At 37.7% G+C, this 20,838-nt stretch overlaps 1 non-coding gene across 1 annotated transcript; it reads left to right on the top strand.

Annotated features, from left to right (window-relative positions):
• The first annotated feature begins 2,316 nt into the window (after positions 1-2,316).
• Positions 2,317-2,423, top strand: LOC141681134 (small nucleolar RNA R71). The gene has a single exon (XR_012558576.1). It is a non-coding gene; the product is annotated as a small nucleolar RNA R71 (small nucleolar RNA).
• Positions 2,424-20,838: the final 18,415 nt, after the last annotated feature.

The following is a 20,838-nucleotide window of genomic DNA, read 5'->3' as shown; positions in this document are numbered from 1 at the left end:
TTGCAGTCCAGTCGCCGGAAAACGTCGGGGGTGGCCGGAGAACTCGCCTCCGGCATCCTCCCACCACCATCACCTCTGGATTTAATCTACACAACACCAGGAACTTATTCATGCAATCAAAATTGACAGATAACCCCAGACTTGGCCGGAAATTGGCCGGAAATTGGCAAAGAACATCGCCGGTTTCCGGTGAACTTCGAAAATTTTCAAAACACAACTCCCTTCGATTCAGACATCCTCTGTTAACGAGCTATATACCAATCGATTGCAAATTTCACAAGGAACATAATCCACTATAAATCAACAGCTAGTAACCCCTAAATCAAAAGGCCCCAAATTTCAATTGTAAACATTCATACGGGTTATAAACCCTAATTTCAAAATTCGAGAATTAAACCCACTTTTGAGCATGTTATTGGACTCCAAATCAGACGTATGACATATAAAAATCATCAGGAAAAGAAGCTCTACAACATGCAATCATCAAATCATACAAACAATCATCCGAACAGAAATTCATATTTTTAATAAAAATAATTCAAAAATAAATAAAAATATAGAAAAATAACCTTAGTTTCTGCAGTAAAACGAAGCTCAGAATCTGATAGTACTCCTCAAATCCTTCGTTTTATTTACTCAAGCTTTGAAAATAGAGATCAATAACACCTTCGTTTTGCTGTTTGATTCTTAGAAAGGTTTATGAGTTTAGGGTTTTCCTCTGGAAAATTATATATTTAGCTGACTGCAAATGATTTTGATACGAAATAAAATACGGTAAAAGGCTATTTAAATTTACGGAAAATTAATATCACGTTGGATCATTTCGGATATAAAACGGTACGTTTATTTATAAAAAATGATCCAAACGGTATCGATTTTCGGGATAATTATCCAAATCAGTACAATTTATACTGCGGTCTTGGTCTCAGCGCCTGGTTACACGTATTACGAGGTGATAATTGTGATTGTTTAATAAAAAGCTCCCATTTATCAAAAATACGAGTTTTATTGATTTACCGAAACGAATATTATATCGAAAATATTGCGCCGGAACCCGCACAGAACTAACTATACGCCGAATCGAAAAAGTCGAAACATGGAAAATGCTCGGAATATTACAATTAGGTTAGGAAGGAGTTCTCGGAAGAGTTTCGGATTATAAAAACGTAAAAACGGATGACGTCGGTTGGTTCCCGTTTTTATAAAATAGATTTTAAATACCCGGAAAAAGATTTTATAAAATCCATATGATTCCTATAAATTCATAAATCAACATAAAAATAATTAGGAAGATATGACAATTATCTATATTTTATTTTGGACATATAAAAATTAAAATACTCAATTAATAATATCGTTAAACATCCAAACACATTTAACACTTAACAAATAATTCACAGAATAGATACTGAACACATATAATAATTATTTATTAGCAAAAATAATTACACGTTATATCCTGGATATTACACCACTTCTGCTTCCTGCTGCTCTACTTCTTCTTCAAACCCAGCTTCTTCAGCCGAAACTTGAATTTATTCGGGATTAACAACCTTTCCAGACCTCAAAGTGATTTCCTTCACCTACTCCTTAGCTTCCCTCTTTCCTGGCACTTCAGTGTCACTAGGTAATGTACCAGGCTGATGATTTAGCAAGGCATTGACAATTTGTCCAATTTGATTTTCCAAGGTCTTGATAGAAACAACTTGGCTCTTGCACATAAGCTTCAACTCCTCTAATTCAGATTTTTCTTTAGCTTGTTGCTGCTAAAATTGCTGTCTTGGTGCATATTACGGTTGCTGGAAACCAGGGGGTTTGTACTGTTTAGCTGGATACTACTGATAAGGCTGTTGAATCGCGTTCTAAGCGTTGCTCCAACTGAAATTAGGATGATTGCGGTTGTTAGGATGATAAGTGGTTGGCACAGGTTACTGCGATCGCTGAAAGTTGCTCACGAACTGAGCTGATTTACTAGAAATAGTACAGTGATATGTCTCATGGGCACCAGCATAAAGCTCACAGATACTAGAGATTTGATTAACTTCATAATTAGTCAATGTGTCAACCTTCATCGTCAAAGCCTTAAGTTGGGCAGTTATAGCAGTTGCTACATCCAACTCCAGAATTCCTGCTACTTTTCCTTGAGTCAGTCTCTGGGAAGGATTCTGGTATTCATTAGCAGCCATCAGTTCAATCAGTTTATAAGCTTCATCATAGCTCTTAGCCCACAAGGCTCCTCCTGATGTTGTATCGAGCATGGGTCTAGAAGTAGAACCCAATCCATTGTTGAAATAGTTTATAATCATCCAATCAGGGATGCCATGGTGTGGGCACTTCCTTAGCATCTCCTTATATCTATCCCAAGCCTCACACGGTGATTCTCCAGTTTGCTGAGCAAACTGAGTAAGAGCATTCCTGATTGCAACAGTTTTCACCATAAAAGAATTTAGTGAGAAACTTTTGAGCCAGATCTTCCTAAGTGGTGATAGACCCTGGTGGTAGAGAATCTAACCAGCACTTTACTTTGTCCCTCATAGAGAATGGGAAGAGTCGCAGCTTGATAGCATCTTCAGTCACACCAATGAACTTGAAAGTGTCACAGATCTTGATGAAATCCCTGATGTGCATGTTGGAGTCTTCAGTAGGAGAACCCCCTAACTGCACTGAGTTATGTATCATCTGAATCATGCTTGACTTGATCTCAAAAGCGTTATTCGAGATGGCTGGTCTGATGATGCTCGACTGAATGTCATTGATCTTAGGTCGAGAATAGTCCCTCAAGGCCTTATGATTTTCTGCTTGATCTCCCATCACTACTAAAACTGTTTCCTCGACTTTCTCTTCTTCTTCAAACTTCTCTTCTTCTTCAAAAACTTCCCTTCGAACCACCACAACTTCTTCCTCGGCTTTATCCAGAGTTCTCTTATGAGACCGCGAACGCGTATGCATACACGCTCGCTAGAGTACCTGAAATAAGACAAGGAAATAGATAAGTAACAATGTATGAGTCAATGAACTTTAACGACCACTGATGACAAACACATAAACTAAAAATTAACACCGACTCCCCGGCAGTGGCGCCAAAAACTTGTTAGTCGCTAAACACGCACTAGAATACACGCAAGTATACACGTTCGCAAGTAGTATAAGATTTAAATCAGATTTGTTCCCACAGAGACTAGTTTAGGTTAACTTTATAATTTATGCACTTATGCAACAATGTATGGTTATTATTCAATGTTGAGATGAATAATAATTTGAGATTATTTATAACTAAGAATTAAACTAATAATTATAACTAAGAGAATAAGAATGATTGAATTAATATATATGACAAATGTGGGATTCTAACTTCATTCAATAGCCTTTTCGTTCTTAACCTTAGCATGTAATGGTGATGACACTAATCAGATAACACGAAACTGATAAACACCAACTTTCGTTGTATGAATACCATACTACCAGACATCCATAAAATAGATAAAAGCTGAATAGACACCAATTATATTGAGACCCTATATATCTATAGAATTTTACAACATAACGGTTTAAGCACCAGTTATCTATCTTGATTACATAAGGCAAGTAAGATGGTTAAAATTACCTACGAATCATGCATAACAAATACATGAACCTATGCTAGCATGGCAAGTTCTAAATCCTTAAATTCACTTTCGCTTCATTAAGAATTAACACACTATCTTATAAGTTTGTGACGCTCATAAGACGAATACGCACAACCAATACTAGGTTATCATACAATCACCACACACTAAGGTATCGAAGCAAATCAATTAAGAAATCCATAAATAAATCCGCTAGAACCCCACGATAATGATTAGCCCATGATCGGACTCATCATCAATGTGGGTTCCAATGAAGGCATGGTATAATAAACGTAGTCTTTATAACGAATAATAAACAAAGTATAACACAAGAGTATAGGTTCAACATAATGAGAAACGAGCATCCAAGATTACAACTCAAAACAAAGATTCACAAGAATAAAGTAGATCGTCTTCGCCTTTGTTGAATTGTGCTATAGGTCTCTTGTCGTCTTCTCCTTCAGCTCTGTTACGTCTCTTCCTAATATATCATGAAAAACGAGCTTTAAATTGTTTATATAACAGCCCCATGTAAATTAGAAGTCTTTCTCTCAAAATCCAAGTAGAAACAGGATTTTAATTCCCCAACCTGGCGCGGCCGCGCGTTTGATCAGCGCGGTCGTGCTGGCCTTCTGTAGTTTGTGCGCGGGCGCGCGCTTTGACAGTGCAGGCGCGCTGGCCTTCTGCGCAAACTTCTAACTTCTTTTTTTTTCTTGCAGATTTGAGCCGTTTTCGAAGATCTTTTATTCCAACACCTTCCTAACACCAAATTAGCACAAAAAAAAATGCTAATTCATCTGATCACCTGGAGAATGCCTAAAAATGCAAAAATACTAGAAAACACATTAAAACACCAATAACTTGAGTACAAATTCACCAATTCAAAGCTTTACGGAGCATAATAAAGTGTCATAAATGCCACTCAGCACGGCCCATCATGCATCAAAGCATCTAACTCCAGAGTGGCACTATACACTGTCGACTGAAGTCTCTGCCTCATCATGTAGTCTGGCTGAAGTGTAGCTAACGGTCCTCTATCTATCTGATCAAACAAACCCATGATCTCTCTACATTGAGATCTCCAATACTCAACATCCTCTCTCAAAATACTGTACTCATGATACGGTACCATGTCTGGCTCTGCAACCTATTGTTGTACAAGACATGCCTGTACTTTAATAAGACTAAGTGAAATTGACAATCTTAAGTAAGTTGTATTGTAATCTTAGTTTGCATTTGTACTTGTAACATTTAAAGTCTTTAAAAATGTAAAATAGCATACTGGAGTCTTTTTTTTAAACAGTATCAAGCCTAAGGATTCTATCTAGAAGAAGATCATGCCTCAGAAGAATTATGAAGAAGCTTGGAGTTGAATAAATCTGTTTGGATAAAAATATTCTAATTCAAAGATCTCTACCAGTCACATATTTAGTGTTATAGAGAAGTCACTCGAGAACTCCAAATGACTTATCGATAATTCAGGAAAGCTACTAGAGAACTCAGAGAGATATCGACAAGCCAAATTGAAGACATGAAGATTGGAGATATCGACAAGTCATTTCTTCACCAGAGAACTCAGAGTTATCGACTAATCAACATTCATTAGAGAACTCTGAATTATCGATAAGTCAAATTCCACTAGAGAACTCAGAGATATCGATAAGCCAAAATTCACTAGAGAACTCTAAGTTATCGACAAGTCAAATTTGTAACATCTGGGATATGACGTGTAATTATTTTTGTTAATAATAAATATTATGTGATTATTATATAAATTTTGGTGAATTATTTGTGAAGTGGTATCTGTGTTTGGATATGTAAATATGATATAATTTGAGTATTTTAATTTTTATAAGTCCAAAATAAAATATAGATAATTATCATATCTTCCTATTTATTTTTATGATGATTTATGATTTTATTGGACATTTATGGATTTTATAATTTCTTTTTCCGAGTAATTACAAATTATTTTATATAATCGGGAACCAGCCGACCTCAACCATTTTTACGTTTTTATAACCCGAAACTCTTCCGAGAACTCCTTCCTAACCTAATTATAATATTCCGAGCATTTTCCATGTTTCGACTTTTTCGATCCGGCGTACGGTTTGTCCTGTGCGGGTCCCGGCGCAATATTTTCGATACAATATTCATTTCGATAAATCAATAAAACTCGTATTTTCGATAAATGGGATCTTTTTATTAAACTATTATAATTGTCACCTCGTAATACGTGTAACCAGGCGCTGAAACCAAGACCGCAGTACAAATTGTACAGATTTGGATAATTATCTCAAAACCGGTACCGTTTTGGATCTGTTTTCTCAAATAAACATACTTTTTTATATCCGGTATGATCCAACGGGGTACCAATATATCGTAAATATAAATAGCCTTTACAGTATTGAATTTTGTACAGATAAACATTATTATACAGTAAAAATAGATAATTATCCAGTGAAATGAACCGTGTTCTTCGTGTTCTTCGTATTCATACAAAGATTTGAAGACGTTACTGGAATCCGTTGGAGGCGTATGAATAGTCAAATCGAAGCTCTCGACGAGACGATCGTATCTGTATCAAAATCATCGAATAAGGTTGAATACTTATTAATTTCATATTTTCATATTTTCTTTTGAATTCGGTTTTTAAGTTTGAAGGATTGTTTGAATGTTTTGATGATGGATTATGATTCCTGAGTTCCTGAGGATTGATTTAGTGTATAAACTCGTTAATTTTAGTCCAGTATTGGGTGAAAACGAGTTTTGGGTTTTGTCCAGTTTTTTTAATTCAAATTTTTGGATTTGTTCTTGAGTTTTTGATTGATTTTGATTATGTGAATATGTTGTAGGTGATTAGAGCGTCATTTTGATGTATAAATCGCTAGGTTTTGTTCAGTATTTAAGTAAGTTGCGATGTCACCAGAAAATTTTAAATCCTCGCCGGCGTTAATGGAGTTTTCGATTGGAAACTTCTATTTTGGCGTCGATAAGGAAGGTTGTGGCGTCGATAAGGAAGGTTGTGGCGTGTTCTGGATAGCTGGGTAGATGTTGAGTTTATTCAGACTAAAAACCCTGTTCAAAACAGGGTGTTTGCTTGTGAATTGGCTGGCCGGAACTCGGCCGGAATCTGGGCCTTCTCCAAAAACCAGCGAGTCACCGGCATGTTCTTGCAAAACTTCGGCCACGTTCTTCGTGAGCCGTCGTTTGATCTGTTTTATTCAAAGCTCCAAACCTGAAAATCTGTTTATGGGAATTATTTTTCATAAATAATTCAAAAATCCATTATTTAATTTTTAAAATTAATTCTTAATTCCAAAATCTATTATTTTAATTTCAAAATTTTATTTTAATTCAAAAATAAATCTAAATTATTTAGTTAATTAATTTTAGTTAATAATTAATTATTTAATTGGTCAATTAATTTAAATAATAATTGATTAATTGATTTAATTAGTTATTAATTAATTTTAATTGATTATTTAATTAGATTTAATTATTTCTTTTGATTTAAATATTCTGAAAAATAGTTTCGAGCTTTAAAATATTACTTTAAATTGTTTTCAAGGCTCGATAATTATTATAAAATCATTTTAAAGCCATATTCGGCCAATCGAACCCTGTTTATTGCTTTAAAACTGATCCAACGACCCGTTTTGACTCCGAAAACTGTTTTTAAAAAATCATATTAAATACCCGAAAGACTGTTTATGACCCGAGACTTCCGTATAAATGAAATTTCATTGATTGTTTGACGTGTTATGTGTTATATGTGACTTGTTTGTTTAATTGTCGGGCTATGTGATCAGTGTTTACTTATTTTTAGCATAACTTTTAATCCGTTAATCGGATTTGGGTGAAACGAAGGGTAGATGAAACCTTATGACGTCCATATGACGACTAGAATAATGTGAGATGAATATTGATAGATACTTATGATGCCTAGCAGAGTAGACAAGGCGTAGAAAAGGGAAGCAGGTGATCAGAAAATGGAATCGATGCGTAGAAAATACGGCAAGTGATTAGTGAATAGAAGCAATGCATAGAAAAGTAGACGAATGGTTGTTGAATAAAGTCATTAGACAAGTACAAGTGAAGTTGGAATCGATTGTGAGAAGGCAAGTACTTCTAAACCTTTTTCGAGATATAATGCAAATATTTCTAAATTCTCTCGTGACATATTATTAAGTATTCAAAATAGCTCTGTTTTATATTGTAAGTACTTTGAATCCTTCAACCTTGAACCCGAGCCACATCGTTTGATCTTTGAACCGTAAGCCTTATTCTTTGTGAACCATTTCTTGTTGATTTACCAAATACTAAACCACACAAATACGATACTTCTCCAAAAATATATACCCATCATCTACCAAACACTGGAACAAAATTATTTAAACATACAGAAACTTTTATACTCCACCATACCTTGTGACATCAAAGAACTAAACCTTGTAAGATCATTGTTCATCTAACACCTGATTCTCCTACAGGCTGAAAGCCATTTCTTATACATACCTTGATACACCCTTGTGATACTCATGAAATGCATCATGCCTTTATACAAATGTTTGATCACTGTTGATTATGATCTTGTTTTATTAAGTTATATTGTTGTTCATATTGAATTGCTTTAGAATTGGATAGTTTTCTTTATGTGGACCAGATTCGTGGTCAGACCAGATTCGTGGTCGAATTAGGCCAATGTGTGCCTTGGATCCAGTTTATGGAGCAGAGCCGTGTGCCTTGCTCGGGGTTAGTGCGTGACTGATCAGCAGCCTAATCTTGGTTTTTAAAATATAAAATGAATATCCAATTCTAATGATTGTTTAACAAGAAACTTGATTCTTCTGAATCATCCCATTTGAACATTATTTAACCTCAGTTATCGTTATTATGACTTGTTGAGCTAGTTAGCTCATTCTTGCGAATCTTTTTATGTATTCTACAGTTAAGAAGGATATGGTTGATAGCGAGGTTCCTCAGTCCAGAGTACGAGCTAGGATTCTAGATTGAGTTGGATCGAGCTAGCGGGAGCTTTATATGGTAGTGAGATAGCAAGATTGTAAGAATAATTTAATTATCAGTTGTCAGTTAAATTAGTTGGGATTTGGTACGTTGTAATAAAAGTTAAGGATTGTGGCTTGTTTTCATACTTTAACCTGTTGCAATATGTGGTTATGTAAAGCAGGGTCATTGCAAATAATATTTCTTAAACAGGTTTATATTGTGTATGTGTTGTGGATCTCAAACTTCTGACCCGGGTTTGGAGGGCGCCACAAAATTTGACTAGAGAACTCTGAGTTAGCGATAAGTCAATAAGCCACTAGAGAACTCAGAGATATCGATAAGTCAAAGTGAAGATATGAAAACTAGAGATCTCGACAAGCCAAATTCTCTTATAGAGAACTCAGAGACCTCTACAAATCAAATTTACCATGGAGTACTAGAGATATCGATAAGCTAATATACTTATCGAGATGTCTAGTTCTCTATAGACCAAACTGGAGATCTCGAGGTAAAATCTCCAAGTACAAAATTGCAGACCAGTTCAATATCCAAGATTTACGATCAACAAATAATCCAACCAGCTGGATTGATAAGTCTAAAAAAAGCAGCTTGAAGAGAGTGCAAGATCAAGGGTGAAGATTAACTGACAAAGGAAGATCAAAGTTAACACAGTATGCAAAGATATGCTAAGCCAGAAATGGAAGATATACTTTTCCCTAAATGGAAATGACAAGTGACAGTTTACTAAAGCTAATAGCATGTCTTATTACACACTGTGCAAACCAACAGTTAACTAAATTATAAAGTTAACACTAGTCCTTTTTAAGTTATAACAATTTAGATCATGAACTCTTGTATTCTCTCATGAAAGAAGCTAAGCTCTTTATCAACAAAGAGCCTAGAAATTTTGTACCAAAACATTCTTAATTTTAATATAAAATTAAGTGAGTTTTGAAAGATCTGTGTTTTTTATTATTACATGTTTGATTTTTGTATGAACACATTTCACTACAACATTTGATTCACTTTGTTCACAACCACAAACAGTTCAAGAAAAGCTTAAAAATACAAAAACTCATTCACCCCCCACTCTGTGTGTAATTCATGTGACGCCCTCCAAACCTGGGGTTTAGATTTGGGGGTCACTAGCCCAAAAGAAACTATAATAAAATAATCACAGCGGAATAATATAATAAATATGACCCCTTGCATGTAACTGGATCGGTCTCAGGTTATAGTATGAAACAGACAGTAATACAAATCAACTGTTATTACGAACCATAAATCTAATTAGTTTTACAATTTATTCAAATTTTATTTCAAACCTCTAGACTATTCAAGTGTCCCAAACTGACTACCTGGAAAACACACCAAACTATCTACAAGCACACAACTTCTGGTCAAACCTGGTACTCAGGCCTGCTCTGGCCTAGCTAAAAGAATTAGAATAATAAACAAGTATGAGTGAAAGAAATGCTCAGCAAGCAGTATATAGCTTATTACTTAAAACAACAACAACCATATATCTGATGAACAAAATCAAAAAACAATACCTGAATAGTATCCAAAAACTGGTATAAATTTTGATAATAAACAACATTTTTATATATCTTTTTATTTTGGATTAGAATCCTTGAACGACGGTGTGTTGCCGCCGGTGATCAGCCGCGGAGCAACACCGGTATGACGAAGCATATCCAACTAAACAAAGGGGTACCCAAGGCACATATCGGCCTAGCAAGGTATTATATCATGTATGATATATAGCTCACACTGGACCGCCGCCACGGTCTCTTACACAACCATCCAATCCATAAAAATAATTTTTAATCTAAGGAGTCAAATCAAACGACATCCTTAACAACATAACTCTCCACTTCTCATGGTCCAGAGTTATCTCAACAACCAATGGCGAAATAACTAGAACAATTAGTTATTTACTAATCTCAACTCAAAGTTTTACTATATAGTGTAATTTGTAGCGAAATATAAAAATATTTAACTATTATGAACTTATAATAATATAGAAAGTGAATAATAGAATCAGAATAATCATCACTTGAACGATGAGTGAAGATATAGATACTTGAAGAATAGAATTCATAATAGTATCACTTGAACAATAAGTAAAGGTAGGAATACTTGCCTGGTATGCTTGATAACCGATCACTAAAATCCTGGCTTATAGCGGCTGGCTACTGACTCTGCCTAATACTTGATTGCACTCCTTGTTACTCGATTCTATAAATAAAAGGACTATCTTAATTGACAGAACCAAACTCAATTGACATAACTATTGTTAGGGCGAAAACACGCACTAATATTCACGCAAGTATACGCGTTCGCAAGTAATATAGAATACTTTCTAGTTCGTTCCCTCAGAGACTCAGACTAAATTATTGTCTAATTAAACTCACTCACCAATGTATGATTACTTCTCAATGTTAAGATACTAACACTTAAAATTGTCGATTAAATATTAACTATAATTAACTACTTAATTAATCACTTAACTAACACTTCCATTTATCAATAATAAAACACTCATGAGATCACAACTTCATTATTACTTCCTTCTATAGCCATTGTTATTACCCTTAGCATGTGACAGTGATGATATTAATCGAATAACACGAAACTGATAAAAGCCAACTTTCATTGTACTAATACCATTCTACCAAGCATCCACAATTAAGATAGAAGTTAAATAGTCATCAATTATGTTGAGTTCCCATATGTCTACAGAAATTGACAACACAACGATTTAAGCACAAGTTATTCCTTTTGATTATATAGGGCAAATAAAACTGTTAGAGTTATCCACTAATCATGCACAACGTACATGAACCTATGCTAGCATGGCAAGTTCTAAATCTCAAGATCCACCGTCGCTTCACAAGAGATTAACACCCTATCTTATATGTTCGCGACGCACATAAGACGAATACGCACAACCAATACTAGATATCATACAATCATCACACACTAAAGTATTAAACAATTAACTAAAGAATTCCATAATAAATCCGTTGCAACCCCATGATCACGATTAGCCCATAATAGCACTTATCGTCATCATGGGTTCATATGAAATCATGATAAACAAACACAAGAAAATAATAACTAAACTAATTATATTAAAACAGAGTACGTCACAAGAGTAAATAAGTTCAAAGCAAGAAAACTAGCATCCAACGTTACAACGAAACAAGAATCACAAGAATATATGCTTCCTCTTCGTTGCGGTGTGCTAAATCGGTCTTCTTCCTTATCTCCTTAGCTCCTTGCGTAAAAACACAATCTTCTTCAATCCACACTTGTGAAAAACGTCTCAAATCTACTTATATAACAGTCCCATAAAACTCAGATTACATAGAAGTGGAAACCAAACAGAAGTAGAAGTCCTAAAATAATTTGTCTTTTTTCCCGACCCTGCGCGGCCGCTCAGCATAGCTGAGCGAGCGCTCAGCTTGCTGCGCCGCTCAGCAATGCTGAGCGGGCGCTCAGACCTCTACTGGAAAAATTCTGATTTCGCTCCGTTTCTTCGCCGTAATCTGCCCGTTTCTTTCCTCTCGCAATGGTGAACACATGCCAAGGCTTATTCTTGATGATTCCTCCCCCGAAATGCAACTAAAACCCTGAAATGCATAAACACTAGAAAAACGCATCAAATACACAAAATACTTGATTTCAAGACACTAATTTAAGCCATTTTAAGACGCTCTAAGTGGTATAAAATGCCACTTATCACACCCCCAAACTTAAATTGATGCTTGTCCTCAAGCGTCACAGACTCAAAAACAAATAAAAACATACATGAATGCAATCTATATGAAAATGCAGCGATCCCCCTTACTACAATTAATCAACCAAATTGCCAAATCCCAACGAATGCAGTTAGACAACTAAAGATCAATAAACTCATGCAAACGGACATACAGCCAAAAACGTGGTGTGTGCAAATGCTTAACAGATATGCTTCGGAACTAGACCAATTACTATGACTAGACTATCCTCAAGGCAATCCTATGATTATACAAAGAATAAAAAATTCTAGGCACAAAGTGATATACAACACTACAAGAACTCTGGAGCTTACTACGGAATCGTGCTTTTTATTTACAACTCAAATGCTTATTTGACCGTGCAATGAGTGAGGCCACAAAAGACTTATACAATGATATCCATGTAACGAGCGTTAGGTTAGCGGATCCCAGACTCTAAAAGCCTTAGGTAACTAGGCACAAAGTCCCCTAAGAACTTAATAACTCGAATACCAAAGAGCCCACTCTTGATCAATTATGCAAATTTTTTTTTTTATAACTTCTGAGCAAGTGCGTTTCGCTCCATCTTGCTCAACCCTAGACTACTCGCACCATATGCGAGCCGGCTACTAGCCATTTGACGCCTAGCCACAACTAGCAACAACTTCCATATTTTTTCTCCAAAATTTTTTCTTTTTCATGCCTTTATCACTAAGAACCTATAATCAAATTCTAAGCATAATAAGTAGATTGACTTTGAAAACAACCACATCATAACAACAATCTAGCCCTTACGCATTCTCTAAGACTTAGTGGACTTACAATTGTTTCTAGCATGCATATCAACCTACACAACTTATTATCACTTTAATGCTATCACTACACTCGCATCAATATCACAATTCAGTCGATAAATCATTGCAAAAGGGATCATGGTACATGCATGAGCTACATGCATATCAACCTACACAACTTAATATCACTTTAATGCTATCACTACACTCGCATCAATATCACAATTCAGTCGATAAATCATTGCAAAAGGGATCATGGTACATGTATGAGCTACATGACATTCATAACAAACAAAATAATAAAAAAAAACTATATGGCATAAATTATGCAACTATATGAACTAAACTATCATGAATATGCAACTAAATGACACACACACAATATTCATTAACTACCACCCCCAAACTAAAAATCTTCACTGTCCTCAGTGAAAGTAGTAGAAAGGAACACAGGGTATACCTACTCGGAGTCATCATCATCATCACCCTCAGTGGGTGGAGTATCAGGCGGCGGGTATGCAGAGTCCTCACCAAAAACTGGCCACTGGATATCAGCTCCAAGGCCTCGAAAAGCAGTCCCTAACGCAAGGGTGAGCTCCTGAGCAAACCTGCTCTGCGTCTCATACATGGCATCCATCCGCCGTGAAAGCCTCCTATACTGGGCATCAACCATCCCAGCACCCTCCTGAGCTCTCGAAGAACCAGCCTCATCACGCCCTGGCCTAGCCATAGTAGTACCTCGTGCTGGACGCCCTCCTGGAAGACGATAACCCAGCCCATGCTCCTTAGGCTCACCACCAGTCCACTCCTGCATCCCATTCAGAGTGCCAGAATCAATCAGAGCTGCTGGCAACTGCAACTGCTCATGAGCCGGCTAGTTCACTCCCACTGCTCGGCATAGCTTCGTAACCGTAGATGCATAAGGGATGTTCATATGCTTCGCTCCCCTTAAAAACTTCAGAATTCCTTGGTAGATAAACTCACCAAGGTCCACATAGTATTCCTCATTCAGAATTCCCCACAACAACTGTGCTCTCTCAACTGTGACCTCGTGTGCATGCGAAGAAGGCAAAATATTAGCACAAATAAATGCATTCCATGCACGGGCATACCTGTTCATGGCGATCGCCGGAAAGTGACGATACTCATTAGTGCCGGTCCTGCAGGTCCAAACTGTGCCCGGTCGACAGAGAGTCGCACAAATCAAATCCAAGTCAAAATCCTCAGCAGTCTTTTCATTCCAGTTCTCCTCCTCGGGCTTCCTCTCTCACTGTCCAATCACACGGCGAATCGCCGCAGGATGATAATCAACCGTCAGCCCTCGGACCACAGAGAACCCATTCTTTTCGGCCTTTGCATTTACGTAAAACTCACGAACAACGCTCATCGGTACTGCTTCGGGTGACTCACAAAAAGCTATCCACCCCTTCTCTGCAATCATGGGCAGCAACTCACCATCCCTCCCCGATGGTAAAAACCCCCTCTCCTTCAGAATCGGTTCCCCAACAGCCTAGTGTACTCCTCCTCCGCAGCTCTGTCAGTTAACTGAGGCCTTGCAGCAGTACCCCTCGATGAATCAGCAGTAGGAACTGTGCTGCTGATGTCAATAGTGCGTGCTCTCTTGGGTGCCATTGATTCGTGAATAAAAGTGTGTAAGAACTGATTTTTGATGTTTGTGAGAGGGTTTAAGTGTAGGAAGTTTTGTGGGAGATATGTAGGATAGGTGTATGTATATATAGGGTGTGGATTAGATTAGGGTTTGGGAATTAAGGAGTAAAATGATGGGGTAGTGGGAACAAATCGTGGGTTTATGGGCTAAAACTGTTTTTGTGTTGTTTTTTTTTTCTGAACTGTAAAAAAAAAATTTCTGGTACTCGACCCCTGAGTGGTCGCTCAGCAAAACTGAGCGGGTGCTCAGCTTGCTGCGCGGTCGCTCAACAAAGCTGAGCGGGCGCTCAGCTTGCTGCGCGGTCGCTCAGTAAAGCTGAGCGGGCGCTCAGGGGGTCACTGGAAAAAAAATTTTCAGCCCCTGTTTTCTGATTTTTTTGTATTTTTGGATAGGTTATTAACTTCTAAGGGTTCCTGTAACAACAATTCATGGGTTGCCTCCCACGCAGCGCTTCTTTTTCGTCATTAGCTTGACGTTTCGTACCCTTCTCAAGTAGTCAACAAAATGGCACTAACCACTTCTCGGTTTGCCATGTCCCCATAGTAGTGCTTCAACCGCTGACCGTTAACCTTGAATGCTTGGTCCGGATCATTCTCAAAAATTTCCACCGCTCCATGTGGAAACACAGTTTTGACAATAAAAGGTCCAGACCACCATGATTTCAACTTCCCAGGAAAAAGTCGGAGCCGAGAGTTGAATAAGAGAACTTGTTGCCCTGGCACAAATAACTTTGGATGTAGCTTCCTATCGTGCCACCTCTTCACCTTTTCCTTATACATTTTGTTATTTTCGTACGCTTGAAGTCGAAATTCATCAAGTTCATTAAGCTGAAGCATTCTTTTCTTACCAGCTGCATCTAAATCCAGGTTCAACTTCTTCAATGCCCAGTAGGCCTTATGCTCAAGCTCCGCAGGTAGATGACATCCCTTACCGTACACCAACTGAAACGGTGACATCCCAAGTGGAGTTTTGTATGCTGTTCTGTAAGCCCAAACAGCTTCATCGAGCTTTCAAGACCAATCCTTCCTTGATGGACAAACAACCTTCTCTAGAATGCGCTTTATCTCTCTGTTAGACACTTCCGCTTGACCATTTGTTTGTGGATGATAGGCAGTAGCTACTCGATGATTCACTTTATAATGCTGCATCATAGAAGTGAACTTACGGTTGCAAAAATGCGATCTTTCATCACTTATGATTACCCGAGGTGTTCCAAACCTTGTGAAAATTTGCTTATGAAGAAAATTTAGCACTGCCTTTGCATCATTTGTCGGTAAAGCTTTAACTTCGACCCATTTTGAGACATAATCGACTGCCAGCAAGATGTACTGATTATTGCAAGATGAGATAAAAGGCCCCATGAAATCGATTCCCCATACATCAAAGACCTCGACTTCAAGCATCACATTTAATGGCATCTCATCCTTCCTTGACAAATTTCCCACTCTTTGGCAACGATCACACCTTAAGACAAACTGATGAGCATCCTTGAACAAAGTAGGCCAAAAAAAACCTGCTTGCAGAATACGAGCTGCCGTCTTCTCACCATCATAGTGTCCACCATAAACCGTGGAATGGCAGTCTCGTAATATCCCCTTTGTCTCACAGAACGGGATACATCTCCTGATGATCTGGTCAGCTCCCTGTCTAAACAAATATGGTTCATCCCACATATACCACTTCACCTCATGCATAAACTTCTTCTTTTGAGCGGATGTCATATTAGGAGGCATTATATTGCTGACAAGATAGTTTACAATATCTGCAAACCATGGTTCTTCCTCCTGAATTGCAAACAACTGCTCATCCGGAAAAGATTCATTGATTAACGTCCTATCTTGTGAAGTAGATCGGGATTCTCCAACCTAGAGAGATGGTCAGCTACTTGATTCTCAGTACCTTTTCTATCTTTGATCTCTAACTCAAATTCCTGAAGTAAAAGCACCCAGCGAATGAGTCTCGGCTTCGAATCCTTCTTGGAAACCAGATAGCGAATAGCTGCATGATCAGTGAATACTGTTACTTTCGTACCAAGCAGATAAGATCGAAATTTCTCAAAACCAAAGACTATAGCCAAAAGCTCCTTCTTAGTAGTGGTGTATTTCAATTGGGCACCATTTAAAGTCCTACTCGCATAGTAGACCACATGGAAGAGATTTTTCTTGCGCTGTCCCAGAACTGCACCTACCGCATAATCACTTGCATCACACATCATCTCAAACGGTTCTGTCCAATCCGGTGCTGTAATAACTGGTGCAGTGATCAAACTCTTCTTGAGAGTCTCGAATGCTGCCAAACATTCATCATCAAATTTGAAAGGCACATCTTTCTCAAGCAAATTGCATAACGGCTTAGATATCTTTGAAAAGTCCTTGATGAATCGCCGATAAAAACCCGCATGACCAAGAAAACTACGGATTCCTTTCACAGAATTAGGTGGGGGAAGATTTTCAATGACTCCCACCTTGGTCTTGTCCACCTCCAGACCCTTGCTAGAGACCTTATGCCCAAGGATAATGCCTTCACGCACCATAAAATGACATTTCTCCCAATTGAGCACCAAATTAGTTTCCACGCATCTTTTGAGTACGGCGCACAGATTATTCAAACATTCATCATATGAGTGTCCAAAGACGGAGAAGTCATCCATGAACACTTCGACGTTATTTCCAATCATGTCAGAGAATATAGCCATCATACATCTCTGAAAGGTGGCCGGGGCGCCACATAACCCAAACGAAACTCTACGAAAAGCAAACGTGCCAAATGGACAAGTGAAGGTAGTCTTTTCCCTCAGAGACTCAGACTAAATTATTGTCTAATTAAACTCACTCACCAATGTATGATTACTTCTCAATGTTAAGATACTAACACTTAAAATTGTTGATTAAATATTAACTATAATTAACTACTTAATTAATCACTTAACTAACACTTCAATTTATCAATAATAAAACACTCATGAGATCACAACTTCATTATTACTTCCTTCTATAGCCATTGTTATTACCCTTAGCATGTGACAGTGATGATATTAATCGAATAACACGAAACTGATAAAAGCCAACTTTCATTGTACTAATACCATTCTACCAAGCATCAACAATTAAGATAGAAGTTAAATAGTCATCAATTATGTTGAGTTCCCATATGTCTACAAAAATTGACAACACAACAATTTAAGCACAAGTTATTCCTTTTGATTACATAGGGCAAATAAAACTATTAGATATATCCACTAATCATGCACAACGTACATGAACCTATGCTAGCATGGCAAGTTCTAAATCTCAAGATCCACCGTCGCTTCACAAGAGATTAACACCCTATCTTATATGTTCGCGACGCACATAAGACGAATACGCACAACCAATACTAGATATCATGCAATCATCACACACTAAAGTATTAAACAATTAACTAAAGAATTCCATAATAGATCTGTTGCAACCCCATGATCACGATTAGCCCATAATAGCACTAATCGTCATCATGGGTTCATATAAAATCATGATAAACAAACACAAGAAAATAATAACTAAACTAATTATATTAAAACAGAGTACGTCACAAGAGTAAATAAGTTCAAAGCAAGAAAACTAGCATCCAACGTTACAACGAAACAAGAATCACAAGAATATATGCTTCATCTTCGTTGCGGTGTGCTAAATCGGTCTTCTTCCTTATCTCCTTAGCTCCTTGCGTAAAAACACAATCTTCTTCAATCCACACTTGTGAAAAACGTCTCAAATCTACTTATATAATAGTCCCATAAAACTCAGATTACATAGAAGTGGAAACCAAACAGAAGTAGAAGTCCTAAAATAATTTGTCTTTTTTCCCGACCCTGCGCGGCCGCTCAGCATAGCTGAGCGGGCGCTCAGCTTGCTGCGCGGCCGCTCAGCAATGCTGAGCGGGCGCTCAGACCTCTACTGGAAAAATTCTGATTTCGCTCCGTTTCTTCGCCGTAATCTGCCCGTTTCTTTCCTCTCGCAATGGTGAACACATGCCAAGGCTTATTCTTGATGATTCCTCCCCCGAAATGCAACTAAAACCCTGAAATGCATAAACACTAGAAAACGCATCAAATACACAAAATACTTGATTTTAAGACACCAATTAAAGCCATTTTAAGACGCTCTAAGTGGTATAAAATGCCACTTATCACACCCCCAAACTTAAATCGATGCTTGTCCTCAAGCGTCACAGACTCAAAAACAAATAAAAACATTCATGAATGCAATCTATATGAAAATGCAGCGATCCCCCTTACTACAATTAATCAACCAAATTGCCAAATCCCAACGAATGCAGTTAGACAACTAAAGATCAATAAACTCATGCAGACGGACATACAGCCAGAAACGTGGTGTGTGCAAATGCTTAACAGATATTCTTCGGAACTAGACCAATTACTAGACTAGACTATCCTCAAGGCAATCCTATGATTATACAAAGAATAAAAAATTCTAGGCACAAAGTGATATACAACACTACAAGAACTCTGGAGCTTACTACGGAATCGTGCTTTTTATTTACAACTCAAATGCTTATTTGACCGTGCAATGAGTGAGGTCCACAAAAGACTTATACAATGATATCCATGTAACGAGCGTTAGGTTAGCGGATCCCAGACTCTAAAAGCCTTAGGTCACTAGGCACAAAGTCCCCTAAGAACTTAATAACTCGAATACCAAAGAGCCCACTCTTGATCAATTATGCAAATTTTTTTTTTTTTATAACTTCTGAGCTAGTGCGTTTCGCTCCATCTTGCTCAACCCTAGACTACTCGCACCATATGCGAGCCGGCTACTAGCCATTTGACGCCTAGCCACAACTAGCAACAACTTCCATATTTTTTCTCCAAATTTTTTTCTTTTTCATGCCTTTATCACTAAGAACCTATAATCAAATTCTAAGCATAATAAGTAGATTGACCTTGAAAACAACCACATCATAACAACAATCTAGCCCTTACGCATTCTCTAAGACTTAGTGGACTTACAATTGTTTCTAGCATGCATATCAACCTACACAACTTAATATCACTTTAATACTATCACTACACTCGCATCAATATCACAATTCAGTCGATAAATCATTGCAAAAGGGATCATGGTACATGCATGAGCTACATGCATATCAACCTACACAACTTAATATCACTTTAATGCTATCACTACACTCGCATCAATATCACAATTCAGTCGATAAATCATTGCAAAAGGGATCATGGTACATGCATGAGCTACATGACATTCATAACAAACAAAATAATAAAAAAAAACTATATGGCATAAATTATGCAACTATATGAACTAAACTATCATGAATATGTAACTAAATGACACACACACAATATTCCTTAACTACCACCCCCAAACTAAAAATCTTCACTGTCCTCAGTGAAAGTAGTAGAAAGGAACACAGGGTATACCTACTCGGAGTCATCATCATCATCACCCTCAGTGGGTGGAGTATCAGGCGGCGGGTATGCAGAGTCCTCACCAAAAACTGGCCACTGGATATCAGCTCCAAGGCCTCGAAAAGCAGTCCCTAACGCAAGGGTGAGCTCCTGAGCAAACCTGCTCTGCGTCTCATTCATGGCATCCATCCACCGTGAAAGCCTCCTATACTGGGCATCAACCATCCCAGCACCCTCCTGAGCTCTCGAAGAACCAGCCTCATCACGCCCTGGCCTAGCCATAGTAGCACCTCGTGCTGGATGCCCTCCTGGAAGACGATAACCCAGCCCATGCTCCTCAAGCTCACCACCAGTCCACTCCTGCATCCCATTCAGAGTGCCAGAATCAATCGGAGCTGCTGGCAACTGCAACTGCTCATGAGCCGGCCAGTTCACTCCCACTGCTCGGCATAGCTTCGTAACTGTAGATGCATAAGGGATGTTCATATGCTTCGCTCCCCTCAAAAATTTCAGAATTCCTTGGTAGATAAACTCACCAAGGTCCACATAGTATTCCTCATTCAGAATTCCC

The sequence above is a fragment of the Apium graveolens genome, chromosome 8 (assembly GCF_009905375.1).
Source record: "Apium graveolens cultivar Ventura chromosome 8, ASM990537v1, whole genome shotgun sequence".
Taxonomy (NCBI): domain Eukaryota; kingdom Viridiplantae; phylum Streptophyta; class Magnoliopsida; order Apiales; family Apiaceae; genus Apium; species Apium graveolens.
Note: the sequence above shows the minus strand (reverse complement) of the source record. Positions and strands in the feature narration are given on the sequence as shown.